Source organism: Vitis riparia, unplaced genomic scaffold (assembly GCF_004353265.1).
Source record: "Vitis riparia cultivar Riparia Gloire de Montpellier isolate 1030 unplaced genomic scaffold, EGFV_Vit.rip_1.0 scaffold445_pilon_pilon, whole genome shotgun sequence".
Taxonomy (NCBI): domain Eukaryota; kingdom Viridiplantae; phylum Streptophyta; class Magnoliopsida; order Vitales; family Vitaceae; genus Vitis; species Vitis riparia.
In genome coordinates, this window is record NW_023269679.1 from 247,587 (window position 1) to 253,329 (window position 5,743).

Here is a 5,743-nt window from a genome sequence, read left to right on the forward strand (position 1 = left end):
AATCCATATGCCCACATCAAGGAGTTTGAAGAGGTGTGCAATACCTTTAAAGAGGGAGGAGCTTCAATAGACTTGATGAGACTCAAGCTATTCCCTTTCACTTTGAAGGACAAGGCAAAAATATGGCTTAATTCTTTAAGGCCAAGGAGCATAAGGAATTGGGTTGATCTTCAGGCCGAGTTTTTGAAGAAATTTTTCCCCACCCATAGGACCAATGGGTTAAAGAGGCAAATCTCAAACTTTTCTGTAAAAGAAAATGAGAAATTCCATGAATGTTCGGAGAGGTATATGGAGGCCATTAATGCTTGTCCTCATCATGGCTTTGATACATGGCTCTTGGTGAGCTATTTCTATGATGGAATGTCTTCCTCCATGAAGCAAATTCTTGAAACCATGTGTGGGGGAGATTTTATGAGTAAGAATCCGGAAGAAGCCATGGATTTTTAAGTTATGTATCTGAGGTAACAAGAGGATGGGATGAGCCCAACTCAAAGGAATTGGGAAGGATGAAAGCTCCTATGAATCCAAAGGGTGGAATGTACATGTTAAGTGAAGACATGGACATGAAAGCTAAGGTGGAAACAATAGCAAGGAGGTTGGAAGAACTTGAGTTGAAAAAGATGCATGAAGTCCAAGCCATTTCCGAGACTCAAGCCCATGCCATGCCATGCACCATTTGCCAATCATGTGACCATGTGGTAGATGAGTGCCCAACCATGCCAGCTGTGAGGGAGATGTTAGGTGATCAAGCCAATGTTGTGGGGCAATTTAGGCCTAACAACAATGCACCTTATGGAAACACCTATAATTCAAGCTGGAGAAACCATCCAAATTTTTCTTGGAGACCAAGACCACCTCCATACAACCACAAGCCCAAACTCAAGCACCTCAACAAACCTCTTCAGTGGAGCAAGCCATGGCAAACCTAAGCAAAGTCATGAGTGACTTTGTGGTGAACAAAGGGCAATCAACTCCCAATTGCATCAAAGATTGAGAATGTTGAGAGTTCTCTAAATAAGAGAATGGATGGGATGCAAAATGATCTATATCAGAAGATAGATAACATTCAATACTCCATCTCTAGGCTTACCAACCTCAACACAGTGAATGAGAAAGGAAAGTTCCCCTCTCAACCAAGCCAAAATCCAAAGGGTGTTCATGAAGTTGAAACCCAAGAGGGGGATTCTTCAAAGTTGAGGGAGGTCAAAGTCGTGATCACATTGAGGAGTGGAAAGGAGGTTGATCAACCTTTGCCTAAGGTGAGGCAAGATGAAGAACCATTGACAAAGAAAACCTTGGTTAAAGAGAGCAATAACCAAGAAGAGAAGAGTGGGAAGAAAAGTGCACCCAAATCAAGCATTGAAGAAGAGTCGAGGATAGTGATTAAAGAAGATATGATGAAGAAACATATGCCTCCCCCTTTTCCTCAAGCTTTACATGGAAAGAAGGAAATCAAGAATTCACCAGAAATTCTTGAAGTCTTGAGACAAGTGAAGGTGAATATACCCTTACTTGATATGATCAAGCAAGTCCCCACATATGCAAAGTTTCTGAAGGACTTGTGCACGGTCAAGAGAGGGTTACATGTGACAAAGAATGCATTTCTCACTGAGCAAGTAAGTGCTATCATTCAGAGTAAGTCTTCCAGTCAAGTATAAAGATCCGGGTTGCCCACCATTGCAGTCAACATTGGAGGGGCACTGGTGGAGAAAGCTTTACTAGACTTGGGGGCAAGTGTGAATTTGCTCCCATACTCTGTGTACAAGCAACTGGACTTGGAGGATTGAAGCCCACAGCCATCACTCTCTCCTTAGCTGATAGATCTGTCAAAATCCCAAGGGGGGTGATAGAGGATGTTTAGTGCAAGTGGACAAATTCTACTATCCCGTGGATTTTGTTTGTGCTTGATACCGATCCCACTGTTATGGAAGCCAATTATGTGCCAATCATCCTTGGGAGACCTTTTCTGGCTACCTCCAATGCCGTCATCAATTGTAGAAATGGGGTGATGCAGCTCACATTTGGAACATGACTTTGGAGTTAAACATATTCCATCTTTGCAAGAGGCATCTTCACCCAGAAGAGGATGAAGGATTGGAAGAGGTGTGCCTGATCAACACCTTGGTTGAAGAGCATTGTGACAAGAGCTTAGAAGAGAGCTTGAATGAAAGCCTTGAAGTGCTTGAAGAAGGGTTACCTGAACCCTCTGATGTGCTAGCTACCATGTCTCCATGGAGGAGACGGGAAGAGATCTTACCATGTTCAATAAGGAGGACTCACAAGGAGCAGCTATGGAGGACCTCCAAAGCTTGTTTGAAGCCACTTCCTGTTAATTTGAAGTATGCATATTTGGAGGAAGATGAGAAATGTCCAGTGGTGGTCTCTTCAAATCTCACAAGTGATCAAGAGGATAATCTGTTGGGAGTCCTCAGAAAATGCAAGAAAGCCATTGGATGGCAAATCTCTGATCTGAAAGGGATTAGTCCTCTGGTGTGCACCCACCATATTTACATGGAGGAAGATGCAAAACCAGTGAGACAGCCCCAGAGGAGGTTGAATCCTCACATGCAAGAGGTGGTGAGGGGTGAAGTTCTGAAGCTACTACAAGCAGGGATCATATATCCCATTTCTGATAGCTTGTGGGTGAGCCCCACCCAAGTAGTACCAAAGAAGTCTGGTATCACTGTGATCCAGAATGAGAAAGGGGAGGAAGTCTCTACACGTCCTACCTCAGGATGGAGGGTGTGTATAGACTACAGGAGGTTGAATTCAGTGACTAGGAAGGACCATTTCCCATTGCCTTTCATGGACCAAGTCCTTGAGAGAGTCTCAGGACATCCTTTCTACTGTTTTTTAGATGGGTACTCGGGGTACTTCCAAATAGAGATTGATTTGGAAGATCAAGAAAAGACAACCTTTACATGCCCCTTTGGTACTTTTGCGTATAGGAGAATGCCCTTGGTTTATGTAATGCTCCTGCAACTTTCCAAAGATGTATGCTAAGCATCTTCAGTGATATGGTAGAACGCATCATGGAAGTCTTCATGGATGACATCACTGTTTATGGAAGTTTCTTTTGAGGAGTGTTTGTTACACTTAGAAGCAGTTCTCCATAGATGTATTGAGAAAGACCTAGTGCTAAATTGGGAGAAGTGCCATTTTATGGTACAACAAGGCATTGTCTTAGGACATGTAATCTCCAAAAATGGCATTGAGGTAGATAAGGCAAAGGTGGAGCTAATTGTTAAGTTGCCACCTCCCACAAATGTTAAGGAATTAGGCAATTCCTAGGACATGCCGGGTTCTATAGGAGGTTCATTAAGGATTTCTCAAAAATCTCAAAGCCTCTTTGTGAACTCTTGGTAAAGGATGCCAAGTTTGTGTGGGATGAGAAGTGTCAGAAGAGTTTTGAGGAACTTAAGCAATTCCTCACAACCGCACCAATAGTGAGAGCCCCAAATTGGAAATTACCTTTTGAGGTAATGTGTGATGCAAGTGATCTTGCTATGGGGGCTGTTTTAGGGCAAAGAGAGGATGGAAAGCCCTATGTGATTTATTACGCGAGCAAGACTTTGAACGAGGCTCAAAGGAACTACACAACTACTGAGAAGGAGTTGTTGGCAGTAGTTTTTGCCTTGGATAAGTTTCGTGCCTATTTGGTAGGGTCCTCTATAGTGGTGTTCACTGACCATTCCGCTTTGAATACTTGCTAACCAAGCAAGATGCCAAGGCAAGATTGATAAGATGGATCCTTTTGCTCCAAGAATTTAATCTCCAAATCCGGGATAAAAAGGGAGTAGAAAATGTGGTAGCTGACCACTTGTCAAGACTTGTGATAGCACATGACTCACATGGTCTGCCTATCAATGATGACTTCCCTGAGGAGTCTCTCATGTCAATAGATGTAGCCCCATGGTATTCTCACATTGCGAATTACTTGGTTACTGGGGAAGTTCCAAGCGAGTGGAGTGCCCAAGATAAGAGGCATTTCTTTGCTAAGATCCATGCTTACTATTGGGAGGAGCCTTTTCTCTTCAAATATTGTGCGGATCAAATCATAAGGAAATGTGTTCCTGAACAAGAGCAATCGGGAATTCTTTCCCATTGCCATGATAGTGCATGTGGAGGTCACTTTGCCTCCCAAAAGACAGCCATGAAAGTGATCCAATCAGGGTTTTGGTGGCCCTCTCTTTTCAAGGATGCCCACTCTATGTGCAAGGGATGTGATCGGTGTCAAAGGCTTGGTAAGCTTACACGCCGAAATATGATGCCCTTGAATCCCATCTTGATAGTGGATGTCTTTGATGTTTGGGGGATAGATTTCATGGGACCATTTCCAATGTCATTTGGACATTCCTACATTTGGTGGGAGTGGATTATGTCTCTAAGTGGGTGGAAGCAATCCCATGTAGGAGCAATGATCACAAGGTGGTTCTTAAATTCCTCAAGGACAACATCTTTGCAAGATTTGGAGTGCCTAAGGCCATTATAAGTGATGGAGGAACCCACTTTTGCAATAAACCTTTTGAGGCTCTTCTAGCCAAATATGGGGTTAAGCACAAGGTAGCTACACCCTATCACCCTCAAACGAGTGGCCAAGTTGAGTTAGCCAACCGGGAGATCAAGAATATATTGATGAAGGTGGTGAATGTTAATAGGAAGGATTGGTCTATTAAGCTCCTAGATTCCTTATGGGCGTATAGGACCGCTTATAAGACCATCCTTGGAATGTCTCCTTATCGCCTTGTTTATGGCAAAGCGTGCCATCTTCCAGTGGAGATTGAATATAAAGCATGGTGGGCAATCAAGAAGCTCAACATGGATTTGACAAGAGCCGGGTTGAAAAGATGTTTGGATTTGAATGAATTAGAGGAAATGAGGAATGATGCTTACCTCAATTCAAAAATTGCAAAGGAGAGGTTGAAGAAATGGCATGATCAATTGGTAAACAAAAGAATTTTGCCAAGGGGCAAAGAGTCTTGCTTTATGACTCTAAGCTTCATCTTTTTCCGGGAAAATTGAAATCAAGATGGACGGGTCCTTTCATAATTCATGAAGTGCAACCAAATGGAGTAGTGGAACTACTCAACTTCAATAGCACTCGAACTTTCAAAGTGAATGGGCATCGTCTCAAGCCTTATATCGAATCTTTTTCCCGAGACAAGGAGGAATTCATCCTCCTTGATCCACCTCTAGCATGAGAACACTTGGTTCATGGGTGAACTTAGTCTCTCCAAAGACTAAAAAGTTCATCCTCTTTTTGTTTTCTTTTAAGTTGATTTTAGTTTAATTAGTGTTTTCTTGTATTTATGCATGTTTTGATTTCTATTTTTGACGTTAAATTCATTCTAATATGGTTTGAATTGTGTTTTTTGTGTTAACATGTAGGTAGGAAGGCTTGAAGAATGGAGTCTTGGTGGAAACAGGGGAAAACAGGGGAGAAAAATCAAGTTCAGCAAAATTCGCAACCCCCTTTGAGGTGTGCGAAATTCGCACACCCCCCTACCCGGTGCGAATTCATTTTTGCTCCACTTTTCAAAATTGCATGCTCTCTGTCCCCTGTGCGAATTTCACAGGTATGCGAACCTGGTGCGAACCCGGTGCGAATTTGTTTTTGCGCCAATTTTCAAAAGCATGCTCTCTGTCTTGGAGAATTACAGGTATGCGAAATTTTCGCACACCATTTTAAGGTGTGCGAAACTCATTTTTCTCTTTAAAAGCTTTGATTCTCCACTTCAAACTT